An 18,586-nucleotide genomic window follows, 5' to 3' on the forward strand; every position below is an offset into this window, starting at 1 on the left:
CCACCCCCCACAGCAGGACATCTCACTGTCATATCTCCATCAGTTCTTTTATAAGAGATTTACTGTTGGTATGACAGGACTGTTAACTTCTCACATCTGTGATAAGATTGCATCTTTTACAGAATGTACTCTTCACAGATCCTGGTAGCTAGTCTGGGGCATTGTCCATTAGCATCTGCAGCAAGAAAAATGAGGGAAATCACAGTCAGCAGCACCTCAGAAAATGAAATATAAATAGTGCTAGCATTAATTGTTTTCTTCCTCTTTACCTTTTGCATTTGACTACTCTTTAAAGGACTGTCCGCACCCCCTAGTATCAGACTCTTTGTTCCCCATTTTAGTTTGACTATATGTTTTGGGCTTTGAAAATGGCAATCCTTTAATGTTGAAAATCTTAAGAGTATGTATGAGCTCTCATGTGGGGATGGGCAACTTGTGGACCTCAAGATGATGTTGAGCAGCAACTTGTATTATCCCTAACCAATGGCTATGCTGGTTAGGGCTGTTGGAAGGCCTCAAAGGGAATTTCAGCAGGTGTCATTTTTATGCATGCAGCACCTGGTGAAATTTCCTCTTCGTCACAACAGTTAAAGCTTCAGGAGCCCTGCCCTCCTTTGTCACTGTAGCTATACTCCTGCAGTTTTAACTGTTGTGATGAAGAGGGAATTTCACTAGGTGCTGCATGCATACAAATGACACCTGCTGAATTTCCCTTTTCGATACAACTCTGTTAAAGATACAGGAGCCTCGTCCTTCTTTCCATATGGTCACCATAGGGCAGCCTTCCTCATGGTGTTGTGCTCCAGATGTTTTAGACTACAATATTTATTTATTGATTGCATTTCTATACCGCCCAATAGCTGAAACTCTTTGAGCAGCTCACAAAAGTGGTAGATAACTGGTGCCCTCCAGGTGTTTTGACTATAACTCCCATAAGCATAGCTAGCATGGCCAATGGTTAGGAATTACAGGAGTTGTAGTACAAAATATTTGGAAAGCATAGGTTCTTCATCGTGGTCTCTATGCATCACACATATGGGCTTTGCGCCTGCGCAGAGACCGAACCGGAACCTTCAATAGCTAAGTGGAACGTTTTTGGCTGGAACCCCTCCCCCACGCTACCGCGCATGTCCATGGGGTTCCCGCCCTTACCTCAGTTCTTCGTCGTCCGCCATTGTGCCTAGACCTATAGAACCAACCTCTAGTGTTTTTTTCCTGTTCCTCTCTTTAAATCCTTCAAATCTTTTCCATTTCGCCTATATTCTCTTTCTTATTATCTTCTTCTTCCTAAAAAATAAAATAAAATAAAATATTTTTATAGTTGTTAGTAGTTTTTCCTCAGCGACGGTCAGTCGCAGTGGCCTGAGCCGCATGGCAGTGAAGGCCCCATTCCGCAAATGTGTTAGGTGTGGGGCAAAACTTCCCCCTACCGACGGACATTCTTTGTGCGTTATCTGTTTGGGTGAAAGTCACAAAGTGGAAGCCTGCCATCACTGTATGGCCTTTATTAAGCAAACGAGGAAAAACAGAACAGACCGTTTGTGTGCTATTCTGTGGGAAAAGGCTCTCAGAGCCACAGACACGACAATTTCAAAGCCAACTGAGGCTGAAATGGGTAAAACGGCACCAAATAAGTCTGTTGGAGACCACAGCACAGAGGAGTGCGACAACACCAGCACGAACAATAGGACATTGATACCCCTAACGCCTGGGCAGTCATTAGCGAGCTCCGCGGCCAGGAAAATCACAAAGAAGGCCTGGACTCCCAAATCTTCTTCGGACGTCTAGAAGAAGAAAAAGAAGAAGAGGGACGGAGAAAAACACTCCAAAAAGTCCCCCCAGCCTTCTAAGCCTGTCCAGACATCTGCTTCTTCGGTACCAACGGTCCCGGCAACTGTCTCGGTACCGAGACCTCAGTCGAGACCTACGTCTGAGCTACCCTCAATACCGAGATGGCCACAGAGCCTATCAGAGGGCGAAATTAGAGATTCGGCCTTGGTAGCGTCGTTACGAGATCCACCACAAGCGTTAGAAATGGAGGAGTCTATTATGCAGCCGTCCCCCAGACCAGCATTTGTAGAAAGGCCAAGACAGGAGTGGGATAGAACCTCCCAATACTCCGAGTTCCAGCCCAGACATGAATATTATGACTGGGATTATTATCGACCACACAGGTATTTCCTACAGGTTAGGGATTACCAATATGCACCGGAGGCTTGCTATGCCCAGCCTCCTCCGACTTCAAGGGTCCTTCAGATCCCACTGGCCCCTCCTTCGCCAGCGTCAGCTCATCGACGCCATAGCACCTCCATACCGACAGCGACCGCTACGGTACCAGCCCATCAAGAGCAATCGGAGCTTGAACAACAGCAACTTCAGATCGTTACTGTGTCTTCCCCCGAGGATGATTATCCGTCTGAAACCGATTCTAGGGTATCGGTTACCCCTTCGGTACCGTCGCCAGAGGATGCTCTACATTCGCAGGACCCTGCTTCACCCTCTGACGACATGGGAAGATTTTCAGAACATATGCGAAGAATGTCTCAAGCGCTTGGGTTGGATATACAACAACCCGATGAGCCGGTCGAAGACCCTATTTATGACGTCTTTCAAACTAAAAGTAACGCTGCAGTAGCTATTCCTCTCCCTTCGGCCCTGAAACAGACGGCACAGCTTTCCTGGAAAACCCCTGCGTCCACACAAGCCACATCGAGGAGACTGGAAACTCTCTATCGCATCCAGGAGGGAGATGCTGCTTTCCTTACACAACATCCAAAACCTAATTCGATTGTGGTTGAGTCGGCCCAGGGCCAATCGCAGAAGCCTCACTCTGCTCCGGTAGACAAGGAGGGCAGAAAATTAGACATTACAGGCAGGAAGATCTATTCTTCTGCGTCCCTCGGTATCAGGGCCTCGACATACCAGGCAACCATGGCTCGGTACCAACTCTTCCTCTGGGAGAAAGTAGGGTCACTATGTGACTATCTCCCAGAGGATAAGAGGGAGTTGGCAAGAGTTTTTCAGGCAGAGGCTTCGACAATAGCGAAACAGCAGCTATCGACCGCCAGACATCAGGTCGACTGCGATGGGAGCAGTATCGTTGAGGAGGCACGCCTGGTTAAGATCAGCAAACTTAACCTACGAAACGAAGGCCAGGATTGAAAACATGCCTTTCGATGGCTAAGGCTTGTTCAATGCCAAGACCGATGAAACGTTGGACACTATATATAAAGCCCGTACTACGGCAAAGAAGATGGGTTTCGCCCCCCCACCTCCACAGTACAAACCAAAGCGCTGGTCAAGACCACCTGTTCAGCAGCAACAACAACAACATCGCCCTCAATTTCAGCAACCAAGGCAGCAACATCAACTTCAACGAAAACGGCCATACGAAACTCGTTTCCAACAAGACAAGCGCCAGCCCAACTTCACTAAGAAGCAGCGGGTTTGACTCCTCCGTCCCAGATCCACTACCTTTTGCGAACCGCCTAGCACTATATTACCATCAATGGGAGTCAATAACATCAGACTCATGGGTGCTCACTATCATCAACTCGGGGTATGCCATCGAGCTCGATGCCCTCCCTCCTTCTTCGGGAGTGAGAGTAACAGCGCCATCCCCTCCTCTGCTTCTCGAGGTACAGACCCTCCCAGCGAAGGGAGCCATCTCTCCTGTACCTGCAGAGGAACTCAACAAGGGGTTTTTCTCGCGCTACTTCACGGTCCCGAAGAAGGATGGAGGTCTTCGACCGATCATGGACTTAAGGCAATTAAACAAATACATCACCCCGAGGAAGTTCCGTATGACAACGGTTACTTCTATTCTGTAGCTCCTACACAAAGGAGTTTGGTTCGCTGTGGTGGATCTGAAGGACGCGTACTTCCATATCTCCATCAGGAAGTCGCATCAAACTTACCTGCGGTTCTCAATCGGTTCGTCCCAGTTCCAGTTCACCATACTTCCCTTCGGGCTTGCCACAGCGCCGAGGGTCTTCACGAAGGTGATGGCGGTAGTGTGCGCCCACCTAAGGCAAGAAGGAATTTACATATACCCGTACTTAGACGATTGGCTTCTGGTAGCGGACAGCAGTTACACGCTCCAGAACGATATATCAACTACGCTCAACCTACTGGACTCACTAGGGCTATGGGTCAACGAGGAGAAATCCATCTTGACCCCACATCAGAAGCTGGACTTTATAGGGGTAACCCTATCGTCTCGAGACAGGAGAGCATACCTGCCCTCGACCAGAGCAAACACTCTTCAAGATTTAGCCATCATTACCGAAAGCCGATGAAGGGTCTCGGCGTGGACAATCCAGAGGCTATTGGGTTTAATGGCAGCGACTACCGCAGTCATCAGGTTTGCAAGACTCAGAATGAGGATCTTGCAGGGCTGGTTCCTAAGAACGTTTGATCTTCGACGCGATGCCCGGCGAACTTACCTGTCCATTCCGAGGCAAGTAAGAGTGTCCTTGAAATGGTGGTTTTCGATAGCGACTCTCTCAGAAGGGGTTCCGTTCCAACAAGAAACTCCTTCGGTAACGATCACGATGGATGCATTGTTGATCGGATGGGGGGCGCACTGCAACTCCCTCACCGCTCAAGGTTGCTGGCCTCCTTCTCAGAGGGAACAACACATCAACCACTTAGAACTTTTAGCGGTGGAGAATGCAATAAAGATCTTCGGACAAATCATCGAAGGCCGAAACGTCCTGATCGCGATGGACAACACCACCGTAGTGGCATACATCAACAGACAGGGTGGAACAAGATCACACCCCCTGAACCGATCGGCACTCAGAATTTGGAACTGGTGCATAAAGAGAAATACTTACCTGACGGCAATCCATGTAGCGGGGAAGGAGAACACCATTGTGGACTCCCTCAGCAGGTCCTTCCACATCGACCACGAATGGGAGCTCGATACTGAAGTCAAGGACGATCTCTTTCGGTACTGGGGCCGCCCTGCTGTCGATGTCTTCACTACCGAAGAAAACGCAGCTTGTTCCAGGTTCTGCAGCAGAGCAGGAAGAGGAAAGCACTCTCTAGGAGACGCTTTCACCAGATCTTGGAAAGGAAATCTCCTTTACATCTTCCCACCTTTTCCACTGTTAACGAAGGTACTAGCCAAGATCCAGACGGACAGGTTGGATTGCATCCTCATCACACCGTGGTGGCCTCGACAGAGATGGTTCTCCCACGCCCTTCGACTGTCGAACGGGAATTACATCAGACTCCCGTTGATACCGACGCTACTGTCTTGACACCAGGGCAGGGTACAACACGCAAATCTGTAGACCCTCAAGATAATGGCGTGGAGAATATCATCCACTCCTCCCCTCGTATCGAAAATTTAACTGTAGACCATATATTGTTGGCTTCATTAAAGCCTTCAACAAGAAAGTCTTACATGACAAAGTGGCAAAGATTCCAAAAGTTTGCCTTAGAGAATAATCAGCCATCGGAATCTTGCCCTATATCACTGATTCTTCAATACTTATTGACGCTTTATCAGCAGGGACTCAAACTCACCTCAATCAGAGTTCACTTAGCTGCTATTACGGCCTATCATCGTGGCATGGATGGTTTTTCACCCTTTACACATCCAACAGCCAGAAAATTCCTAAAGGGACTTAAGAATACGATACCGACAGTAAAGTGTATCGTTCCCTCATGGAGCCTGTCAGTTGTATTACAATTGCTGACAGGGAAACCCTTCGAGCCCATGGCCTCAACAGACCTTAGGCTTCTGACATTCAAGACTGTCTTCTTAGTGGCCATCACATCGGCTAGACGTGCAAGTGAGCTTAGAGCTCTCAGGATAGATGCTCCTTATACTATTTTTCACAAGGATAAGGTTGTGTTACGCACAGACCCTGCCTTCCTGCCTAAGGTAGTGTCAACCTTTCATCTGTCCCAGCATATCACTCTACCAGCTTTCTTCCTGAATCCTACAACACCTGTTGAGTCTTCGTTACATACACTTGATGTAAGAAGAGCTCTTGCCTTTTACAAGGCTAGGACAGAGTTTTAGGAAAACAAATCAATTGTTTGTTTGTTATGGAGAGCCTTTTAAGAGACTCCCTGTTTCATGCCAGCGATTATCACGCTGGATTGTAGAGACAATTGAACTTGCCTACTCTATCTCTAAACTAGACCTCTCAAAGCCTGTGACAGCTCATTCTACTAGAGCCGTCGCAACATCTGTTGCCTTCAACAGAGGTGTTCCCTTGACAGATGTCTGTAGAGCCGCAACGTGGCCCACCCCATCCACGTTTGTTAAACGCTACAGTCTGGACACCCGTGCAAGACAAGACTGCTCATTTGGGAGGACAGTGCTGTCAGAGATCCTCAGATGATGCACCAACCCACCTCCAAGGTATGTCAGCTTGCTACTCGCCCATATGTGTGATGCATAGAGACCACGATGAAGAAATGCAGGTTGCTTACCTGTAACTGTAGTTCTTCGAGTGGTCATCTATGCATTCACACAACCCACCCACCATCCCCACTTGGTGGTGTGAAACTTACAAATGACACAGTTATATGTGGAATGTACTTTATTAAATTTACACTCATGTTTATGGGGGCACAATGTCGGACTCCTGTAAACTGAGGTAAGGGCGGGAACCCCATGGACATGAGCTGTAGCTTGGGGGAGGGGTTCCCGCCAAAAACGTTCCACTCAGCTATAGTAGGTTCCGGTTCGGTCTCTGCGCAGGCGCAAAGCCCATATGTGTGAATGCATAGATGACCACTCGAAGAACTACAGTTACAGGTAAGCAACCTGCATTTAGGTTGCCTATCCTGGACTACTGCTTCCATTATCCCTGACTATTGGCCAGCATGTCTTGGATTGATGTGAGTTGTAGTCTTGGGGCTACTATTTTTATTTATTTAATTTATTTCCAATATTTATTGGTCACCTTTCAGGCATGCAACAATGTTGGGGAAAGCTGAATGAGGCTACCTGTGAGTTCTCTGAAATATAGGTGGCGTCTTGTACAGTTTGCAGTACTGTTTGCACTGTGTTTTGTAGTAATATAGGATTATGATACTTACTATCTTACAGTATTGCACATTTTTTTAGGCTCAAGCAAACATCTGTGTTGGAAAGAATGTTAAAAATGTAAGTTATAAAGTTGACTCATCCTTGTAAATCCTTCTCTACGCTGTGCAAGTGGGATGTGCAACAAAATCTTGTAGCGTAGAGTGCTCCTGTTCTGACTTGTAGGCAGCCAGGTAACCGTGCCTTTCTTCAGGATGCTCAGTTCAGTTCCTCTTCCCTCCGGTTTTCTGCTCCCCTCCCCACCCTGCCTTTAAACAAACAAACAATATTCTGTGGCAACTGAGCCTCATTGGACTATTTTGGGCTGTAGTGTGTTTTTGTTTTGTTTTTTGTTCTCTCCCCCCTCCTTCCGTTTTTCCTAAATATTTCTTTTACTATTTCTGCAGGCCTTGGAGTTTCTCTGTGTATACAGATACCTCCCTGTTGTTGCTCAGCCTCTCTTTCATAACTCAGTACCTGAGTTTGCTTTTAGTATATCTGATTATAGAATAGTTGTTGACCCTATTTTTTGTATATCAACTTAAGGTCATGGCCCAAGATTCTACGAACTGTATATATAGAACTGGATCCCAAATCTCTAACTTATCATGGGAAGAAAGGCTGCCTATGCTGCTGAATTTTCTCAGGAGCAATGGCAGAAATCCAAAACCTCAAATGTATAAATGCCAGTATTTTCCTTCCCTAATGATCTGGCTTAATTTCAAGGTTTTTCCATGCATAATCAATGGAGAAAGATTTTCTGTTTAGTTTTGGCACTTATTTTTTCCCAAACAATCCCAAGTCTTCACACAAATTAAGTCGAAATACAGATAACATTGCACACCTGCTTGCTGACCACCAGGACTTGGCTAGGGCAGTCTTGTGTTTTCAGCACTTGTCCTAGGGAGACAGTGTTTGAGGTCTGTTGGCAAATAGGCATTAGGTTAAAAGAAAAACATGCATGCCTTCCTTCTTCCTATCTCAATTTGCTGCTTTTTAGACCAAAAAGTGAAATCCTAATAATATCTTTCCAGCTCCAATAAAAGTGAATGGCAAAGCTGTTGTTCCTGTGATTTCTTTAAATATTTGGTATATATATATATATATATATATATATATATATATATATATAATACCAAAATGTTTATACACACACACACACACACACACACACACTTCAGTTACATGTATTATAACACAACTAAATTGAAATTGAGGAGATTTATTATGTATTTGAAGTATTTTATGCCACTCCTCAGCCTAAAAGGGCTCACAGAGCAGCATCAATTAAACAAGACAGTTCCTGCCCAGATGTTACAATCCAAAAGGACATAACATACAGGAAAAGAATGGGGAGCAAAGATGGCTTACCCATTCTTTAAAATGTATGCAACTGGCCACAAAACTGTATTAGAAAAAGAACAAAGAATGGCAGAAGCCCATGTTTATACAAACTGTTCATACAAATATTCACATCAGTCCTTTCAATGTTGATCAATTCCTTTTTGTAGTTGGAATATATTGAATGCAAATTAATACTCTGTTGCTGGGGAGAAAAGTCCCTGTGAATTGCTGAAGACATTTCAACCCTGAGATTTTCTTCAGTAGCTTGTCCTAACAAAGCACACATCTTTGCAGATTCCTTTCTAACACCCATCTTCTTCATACGTGTGGTGTGCTTGGTGTCTGTACAGTCAACTTGTTCAGATATCTCTTCATCACCTCATTGCTCCTCCATCCTGGATCACAATTAATTGCCACTTTGTTATATACTTCAGTAAAACACCATCTGTGGAAAAACTCTAAGGCCCTTTCTACACCTAAGGAATATCCCAGGAAAACAGAGGGATCGTCCCTGCCTGCTCCCGGGATCCCCTGTGTGTCATTTGGATGCAGAGGGATGATCCCGGGGGAAAAGGCAGGTGCAGAAACGGCCTATGTTAGTCTCTGTTGAATACAGAGTGGGCATTCCAGAATCCAGATTATACAATCTGAAGTTACGTTATGCTTCATTTGTATTTTGGTAAATGTGCTTGTTTCTGAGCTAGCCCTACTGGACAGACAATATCCTTGTCATTTAGTAGAATAGAGCCAGGTTGCAATGAAAAACGGTTGCTTTTGCACAGGGATGGGCACTGTGGTGCCCATGGGCACCAGTGCACCCTAGATACCTTTCTTAGGAGGTGCCCTCCCCCTTCCATTACTTTAAAAAATAAAATCAACATGTTTTCTTACCAGCCGCTGGGATAGCTGTAAAAAAGGTTTTTGTTGGTGCTGCAAACTTTGGATTCAAAGGAGTTGTTTAGTATGTTGGAGCTTGAGATGTAAAAAGAAGTCCAGAAATTTTGAAGCCATTGGGGAGGGGAGGACCCCCCCCCGCCCCGCTTTCTTTTGTAAAAATGCAGAAATGTGTGTGTGGTTGCGGGTGTGTGTGTGTGTGTTTGGGGAGAATTGAAAAATGTGATCCTACCCATACACTATGGTCAACATCTAAGGTCCTCTCCGAGTGCCTACTCCGAGGTAAGCTTAGAGGACGGCAACAAGGGAGAATGCCTTTTCAGTGGTGGCCCTCCAATTGTGGAAAGATCTTCCTGTTGAGGCTTGCCTGGCGCTAACATTGTTACCATTTCGACGCCAGGTCAAGACTTTTCTCCCAGGCAGTTAACAACATATGCTGAGGTTTTTAATTGACCCTAGAATAGTTGTTTTAAATGGATATTGTTGTTTTTATGCTTTTGATGGTTTAAAATTTTTATATTTGTTTTTAATGTTCACTGTTTATTATACATAAATGAAATCAATAAATAATGCTCTTTTATAGATCTAAAGTCACTTTGTTGCTTTAGCATAGCCTTTCCCAAGCTGATGCCCTCACATGTTTTGGACTTCAGCTCCCATCAGCCCTAGGCAGCATGGCCAATGGTTAGGAATGCTGGAAGTTGTAGTCCAAAGCATCTGGAGGGCACCAGATTGGGGAAGGCTGCTTTAGAAACATAAAATAAATTTTGTATAATTTCGTTTGTTCATAAAATTACCATTAAAATTAAAAATGTTAAAAAGTAAGCTCAGCAAATTTGTTTTTCTTGTCTGGTTAAACTATACTTTGAAATGTAATATAACAAACATGATAGTTTTATGAGCAAATCGCATTATAAATAATATATATTTAGTTTCCTTTTTTATGTCTGGTGAAAGGGAACTTAAGCAAATAGTCCCTGGAACATCTGAGTCTTCCTAGAAGACAGAAGAAGTAGGAAGGCTGGAGGCAGAAGAAGACTGCTATGCAGCATCTGTCCTTCATAAGAATATTTAAGGAAATTCCAAAATCTGTTCTTGTTTGTGGGGTACAATTTAGGGTAATATGGTGTGAAGGAAAAACTGTTGTATTGTTATTTATCTGGGAAAGACTCTCACCTACCAGGAATGGCAAGTAACCATATTTAATTAAAGAACTCTTAAGTAGTCTCTACCTATTTTTTGAACAGTGATATTTTATTCTCAATCGTAAATAATTTCCATTAATAAAACATTTATTTTTTGTTCATTTTGAAAGATTGTCTGTAGTGGTAGGCTGGGTTTGGACAATCGCTGGTGGAATCAACGCAATCTCTATTGCAAGCCCTGGGTTGTAGGGTGGGTGAAAAGCCCCCGACGTATACTGGGTTCAGACAATATGGTAATCTGTGACACGGTGCAGGTAATTAAGGTAATCCCAGTTGTGCGACTGGCACACACGGGGGTGGGGAAAAAACCAATGCATTGTTTCCCTGCTGATTGCCCGAACCTGGCCATAGTGTCAATCCCACGCATAGGCCATAGGAACCAGGCTACCGAGTTTCTTTTAGATAATGAGTGTTTATTCTAGTGGCAGTAGTTAAAGATTTTATAACTGAAGCAGCATTCCCTAAACATATGGGTTTTAGATAAGAACTACATTAATGTACTCTTTCAATATCTAATCAGTACAACCTCAGAAACACAGGACTGTATAGAACAAAATCCAAACTGTCAAGAATGTAGATTTGCTTTCATATTATGATACAGTTCTACTCACATATTGGAAAACTGACGATGACTTGGAGCATTCCTAAATGTGTATCAGTAGAAGATACACTAGCTCAATATTTTTTTTATAAGGAATGGAAGAAAAAAGCTTGATAGTTATCTTACAGCGAGGATTTAAAAAAGCATTCCCCCCCCCTCCCCATGGTTTCATTATTTGCAGAAATTTTACATCCCTAGTCTTTCTATAAAAGTTATTTTACATGGTTTTTAGAAATTATTTGAGGGAAGTAAGAACTAATTGGCAGTGAATAAATATCTTGTCTTAAATATTTCATCATTCTAAAAGAAAAAGTTTCAAAATGCAAAGCTGTCCAGTTTTCCCAACTTTTCAGAAAAAAGAAAAGAAAAACAGCCCCGGGGGCGGGTGGGGAAACAGGGGAATTCTCACCCATACACACAATTCTCAAAACAAAACAAAACAAAACCCACCTGTTTTTTCCTGGGCCTTCACATCTCTATACCCAGGTAAGTCTGTTTAGGATAGCAACCTAAATTTTCCTGGAGCTGTTTCCAGTTGCAGCAGTCAGCATGATTTCAGGATATGGATTATGGAGTTTTGCATAAACCAAAATGTTTCAGTGGGTTTTTGGAATGCAGGTTTTTAATGTTATGACTGGAACATATTGCAATTCAGTGGAAGCTTTTGAGCCTTTGGGCTTGATAAATATCCAAATGAAATAAGATTTAATTACTAATCAGAGGGGAAATATAAGTTTGTGGCTTTTGTAATTTTCTTTTCTTTTTTCAAAGAAAGAATTTCTTTACCAGTTGCACTTAGCCTCTACATGTTATGTAGCAATGTTAGGGTCAAATGAGACATGACCATATTCATGCAATTAGCATTTGTGAGAATTTTTTTAAAAAAGTAAGCAGGTGTGCATGAGAGGAAGACCAAAACTCAGGGTGGGGGAGATTGGAGGCGTTAACCTTTTGCACCTCACTGTGGTCCTGATTTGGACTGGGTGCCTTCACCTTCTATTTACTCTACTACAAATTTACTCTACTGCATCAATGACATCATGTCTCCAATTTGACCCTATTTAGAGAAGATTGGATGGGAAGAAGAGCTTTCAGGTGGAAATGTGCAGGTAAAGCAAGTGTTCAGAAACCTCCTTTCTGCTTTCACCTTCTTAACGTTTAACAGCACAATGTTATACATATTTATTTATTTATTTATTTATATTTATTTATTTATTGCATTTATTTACCGCCCTATAGCAGAAACTCTCTGGGCAGTTTACAAAAGCTAAAAACAGTAAACATTAAAAACAAATATACAAAGTTTAAAAACATAAAAAGCATAAAAACAGTATCCTTATAAATACATGCATACCAGATGTAAGTCCCATTGGGCTCAATGGGGCATACGCCCAGGTAAGTGGGTATAATCCCCTCCTTGCTTTATAGGAGTGCAGCAATGACTGAATTCTAATAAATGGTTCTCCACTGCCATCCATGTCTTTAAAGTACAAGAAAAAGCCCCAATAATCTGATTTGGAAATCTGCATATTGCTTTTTTTAAAAAAAGATTTTTTAAAAAAGAATTGTGAGTTTGATGTGAGTTTGATGTGGATTTTGGTTTTAGTTTTGGGGAGAATTTTGGTTTTGCTAATAATGAATAAGATCAACAGCAAATGGACATGTTTTCTAAGTATTGAGGCATTGCATTCCCACCCACCCACACCCACCTGCCTTGCTTGCATTATCTCACAGGATGCCTATTTAATTTCACCATGCATATGGTCTAAATCTAGTGTAGTCTGGATCTATGCTATCAAAAGTACTCTTTCTAAGCTTCATATGGAGACGGGATGATTTAATTAACAAGATTTTCTTCCTCATGTAGTTAGTAGGTAGAATTTCAGTTCATTTCCTGGTGGTGGGTGAGGTTAAGAGATGCAGCCCTCTGTACAAGGGAAGACTTGGGTGAGACTCCTAACTTCTGTCTCATTTTATGTAGGGCATTCTGTAGAAAATTTGCTTATTTAGTACCATTTTTTTGTTAACACTTTCAAAGCATAAAACATAATGCTTTCTGTGATTTTGCTTAAATGCAAAATTGCAGTTACGACTCTTAAAAAAAACCTATGAACGCGTACAACACTATATAATTTGCACTATATTTATCTTTGGGCAGGGATTTTTAAGGTTATACAACTTGATGCCTCCTCCCCACTCCCATTTCTCATGCCATGCTATGTGTCAGTAGAACATTAACAGTATACACGATTGCTTAATGGCTAGCATGCAGTAATACAAATACTAATTCCATTTAAGTCCTTTCACACAAGTATTGTTCTACCATCTTAGTGACAGCTTGACTGACACATGAATAGGGTACATTAGAGCTAGTTACTGTGTCCAAAAGCAAGCCAAGACATTATGGTTAGAAAGTAAAGAAGAATGTAGATGAACTTGCAAGTACTGAGGAATTTACTTCCCTATGCAGGAACAGACCTGAATTTAAACAACAACAACAGCAGTGCTTCCCCTTTAGTGCCGTCTTATGGACCTGATCTAGTACAGGACTTTATAGCATCAAAGTAATTCTAAATATCGAATGTGTGTGTTTCAGGACTTTGTGGGGCTACACTGCAGTATTTTCTTTTTTGATATACAGAGACATTTGTCCAGTTCTTTCAATAAAGCTTCCTGCTTTGATTTGGGATGTGTTGGCTCCTTTGAGGTCATACCATGGCCACAATCCAATCAGCAAGTGCGAGGAAGATTTTCCCATTGTCTGTTTATAAGGCTACCAGCTTGCTCTCACAGCTGTTTGCTTTTATTTCTGGCATTGGGCTCTGGCTTCCGTTACAACTATTGAAGGAACAAATTGTCCTATATTTCTAGTATGTATTTTTTTCTTTTATCCACCCTCAATCTGAATTACTGGCATGGTTAACAGTCATTTTTAAACCAAACAAAATATAATTTGTAAAGTCTAAAAAATATGTAATTTCCTATACTGAAACTATCCATAGTAGCTTTAGCTCATTTTTCTGAAGGTCGCCCCCCAAAAGGGTTTGCAACTCTTCCAGAAGGTGTTTAGACTCAGAGCTTGATAGGCTTACAAATGAGAGAACTCTTTGTTGGGTTCTTACGGCATGTCTACACCATGCTTATATCCTGGGGTCAACCAGGGACAACCAGAGACTCTCCCCAGGATAACCTCAACCACGGATTTCCTGGTTTTTCCGCGGTTCCCAGACAACCCTGAGGACCACGGCCGGTGTGGTGCAGGCTCCCGGGTCCTCAAACGGGCACGGAGCTGCACGGGGTTGCTGTGTGCCCTTCGGGGAGGCCCAGCAATTTTGCTATCCCTGGGATGGAGGGGGGAGGGGTTAGGCACAGAGGTGTGTTTTTTTTACTTACATTTTTCCCTGGGTTGGGGTCATGCGGCCCCCCTTTTTTTTAAAGGCATCCGCAACGTCCCTCTTCCCTTCCAGGGACGTCATGCAGCCGTATAGAAGCTGGGGGAGGATCGCAGAAGCAGGTAAGTCTGTGATCCTCCCCCTCCCTCCCGATACACCCTTAGGTGTAGATGAGCCCCATGTCAAAGGAAGGCAAATATTTGTGACGGAGTTGTTTTGACTCCTTTAACTGACTGTGAAAGGGATCCAATAGTCAAAATGGTAATCTACAATCAATATTTATTATATAGCTCATTGTATAATAAAATCCTAACATCTGTTTAACTGACAGTAACTCTATTTAAAACTTTTGGGGATCATTGTTGAGCCAGTGGTTTATGAGTTAGTTCAGTGCAGAATAGTAGCTCTGCTGGCCCCAAATCCAGTCTCAGTTAGGATGGTGAATCCAATGGTCTAGTTGGGAATTCAGAAAATAGGCTTTTGCATATTTTGAAGCTATATTTCATAGTTTGTCCTCTATAACCTGCATATCCTGGATTATTTCTCTGATTGTTTCACCTGGTTGCAGCAGAGGAAGTGGTGAGAGAACACAGCACAGTCTGTCAGCTCAGCTGGGACCAACAGCCTTCCGATGCTCCTTTCCCACAACTTTCCACCTGAGGGTCAAAGTAGAGTTATAGTAATTATGTTGTGTGCAGCTTCCATTATTAATATTATTGTTGTTGTTATTATTATTTATTCTAAATCAGTTGTGCCAATGGAGGCTTCTTTTTGTCTTTTAACTACCATGTCGTGTTGAGGGAAGCTTCATGATGGAAATAGCTGGGAAGGGAGAATTACATTCCCCCTCCCTGTATGTATATGTTGGTCCCTGTCTGGATTGGGACCTTGTGCACTTACTTTAAAATAATAATTAAAAAAAACAGAAAGGGAGCTGCACAATGTGCAATTGACGTATCATATAGTTTATCCTTCATTATGTGTCCTGGGCCCCACAAGTTGTCAAAACTGTTATAAACCATTTTAAAGCAGTAGTGTAGATCCTGCCCAGGTCTTCATACAGCACCATGAAAACTTTAGGCTGGCTTATAAATAATGAAATAAAAATAGTATGTATGGGACTAGGTCAGGTCTTTTCTTGAGTGAGTTATACATGACCTGCAATTTGAGCTAGATGAAATGTAGATCAAAGTTTTATACCCTGCCCTTCCTAAGTCGTCATAAGCATCATCCAAGGAGGATTACAACATTAAGGGAGCATCCTAAGTTGCCGGGGAGGGCAGCTGAGGGGCCATTGGATGCTGTAGATCTTCAACTGGTGAGTCATGACCCAAAAGGGGCTTGAAAAGGGGTATGTTGTGAGTGGATCAGGGGAGTGTTTGAATCTACCAAATCCAAAGCCCCCAGCCCTGGATCTGGTATAGTCATTTCCCATCCTATCGGAACCAAAGGGATGAAACATTTAAAGAGAAGAAAATAAAAAAGACCAGTGCTGGGGAAGGGGGAAGGAGGAAATAAAAGGTGTGTATATGATGGGATGTGGGGGAAGCTGCCCCTCTAACTTCTGCCCTGGCTAGTGTGAGCCCAGCAGGGCTTAGGAAGTGGTGATTCCTTGGCCATAGATTTTGGCTCCTGCATCCGCAGGATTGCTCTGTAAAAATAAAACAAAAAGCACATATTTACAATAACTTAAGCAGCATAAAGCATCAGTGTAATACAGTCCATAAAACTATAATTTATAATACTTTATAATTTATAATTTTTAGATGTATGTTATCTTTGTGTATACTATCTGTTTTACATTTTTATGGTTTTAAATTTTGTACATCAATTGTAATGTTTTAGTCTTTTGTAAACTGCCCAGAGAGCTTCAGCTATGGTGTGGTATAGAAATAATAATAATAATAATAATAATAATAATAATAATAATAATAATATAGAATTAAATACTGTCACTTGTGTAAAACGATGTGAACATATTGTAATCTGTAAAAATAAATCTGATGATTTTTCTTCTGTTTAGGATTTGCCCTTAATTCCTATTTATGATTTTATCCCCAGGGTTGGCGTCCTTGTGCTGGAACACACCCTCTAGTTTTTGCTATATAAGTTGCTTCACAGCCAAGGCAATTATGGTATAAAGCAGTACCTTTGGAAGTGAAGTAATGTGTCTCTTAAAAGATAATTGTTGACCTCTTATTATCTAGAATATAATACCTAATGTCTGCAGTGGCTTTTTTTCTTTTTGCTTTAAGCCTTGCTTGTAATATGTATTCCAAGTATGCATCGTAAGTTAGAAGGTCGCTTGGAAACCTTAGTTGAAACTGGCTGTTGGGTTGTGTCCATATTAGTCTAAGTTATTCATTTATTTGAATGGGCTTACTCTAAGTTGGACTAACATTGGATACAACCCATGGACTAAATTTTTTTGGGAGTTGTTAAAAACTTGAAACAAAAACATTGTAGTGAATAGGACTAAAGTGGATGTCGCTACAGACATCTCCCCCACCCACCCCCGTGTGTGTGTGTGTGTGTGTGTGTGTGTGATAAAACATTTAACCAAAGAAATTAAATATTTTTAGTTTACAATGGCCCATTCTTTGCTTTTCTATAAAATAATGAAACATCATCATCTATTTCTTTCTTTCCTGCCTCTCCCTCTGGATCGAGGTGGGGAACAACATCAAATATAAAATACATATAACTGATTAAAAATGCATAAAACTAATACAGTATTAAAATAACAGCCAGACATCTTAAAATTTGACTGGGTAGGCCTGCTGGAATCGGTCTTTATAGCTTTTTTAAATTCAGAAAGACAGTTAAGTTGGTGAACCTCTCCTGGCAGGCTATTCCACAGTCTGGGAGCAGCAGAAGAGAAGGCCCTCTGGGTAATGGTTGTCAGCCTTTTTTTTGTTGACTGAAGTAAATTCTTCCCAGAGGACCTGAGTGTGTGGGGCGGATTGTATGGGAAAAGGCGATCCCACAGGTACCCTGGACCCAAACCATGTAGGGCTTTAAAGGTAATAACCGACACTTTATACTTCACCCGGAAGTGTGTGTTTTGCCACAAAAATGGTTTTCAGAACTCTGCATACCTGAGGACTGGCCCTTTGCATCCAACTACTGCTGGTAACTAAGCAAAGGACAAGACTTGACTGTGAGTTATTTGCTGTGCTCCAAGTACTAACTGCATTTCCAGCTGATTGAACCATGCCAGCACCCTGACCTAAGTGCCTGATCATGCCTATTAATTTATAGAAAAGGGCATTTAGCTAGTAAACACTTTTATTCTGTAGCTACCTTAGGATACTGGTGTGTGTATAATATTCTCTGGCCCAGGGTAAAATGTTATAAGAAATTGTGATGGCTATGACCTTGAACTACATTGTGCAATACATTCAGAAATGTATTGGTTGCTACTATCCTTGATCTATATCTTTATTACTGTCGCCCTGTCTAGACAGGAAATGCATGGGAAAGGATCGCCTTTGACATGGCATCCAAAAGTTTCTTCTTGTCAAATAAGAACCATTTCCCAAAATTTCCTTTATTGTTAACATTTATCAGCATTTGGTAACATTTGTCAGCATTCCTGTGGTTCTTGGTTGAGGTCAACCCAGGTTAGGGCTGTTTTTGTGCTGTTAATGGCATAGTGGCTACACAAATTGTTCCTCAACCATTACTTATAGTTGTGTTTCCCTGCTGGTAGATTGACTTTCTGCTGGGTGCATATCAAGTGGCAGTGACTTGCCATGAAATGACATGTGCTCAAAACGTTGTTCTATTAATGTATGATAAACAAAATTGAGTTCATTTCATGCCATCTGGATTTCATGCCCTTTGGAAAGCACCTTGTATGGATCTGTTACATTTAGTTTCATGGCATGCTGCATTAAATTTGCAATAATAGCATCATTACCTGGATAGTAGCTTGTGTCCAAACTTGGCTTTGATATGCAATAAAGTATTTAACCAATGTACCTTTGTGTTATTAGAGGATTTTATTCAAATATGGACAACTGCATAATTCATTTTATAACTGTTGTAATTAAATAATGTAGTGGCAGAGGGCCCAGATCTTGAAAATGACTTAATG

The 18,586-nt window shown here is 42.1% G+C and overlaps 1 protein-coding gene across 1 annotated transcript in view; it reads left to right on the plus strand.

Annotated features, from left to right (window-relative positions):
- The window catches only part of LGR4 (leucine rich repeat containing G protein-coupled receptor 4), a 110,903-nt gene that overhangs the window by 26,692 nt on the left and 65,625 nt on the right, over positions 1 to 18,586 (plus strand). The gene's annotated exons all lie outside the window — the stretch shown is intronic.

The sequence above is a fragment of the Elgaria multicarinata genome, chromosome 2, assembly GCF_023053635.1.
Source record: "Elgaria multicarinata webbii isolate HBS135686 ecotype San Diego chromosome 2, rElgMul1.1.pri, whole genome shotgun sequence".
NCBI lineage: Eukaryota > Metazoa > Chordata > Lepidosauria > Squamata > Anguidae > Elgaria > Elgaria multicarinata.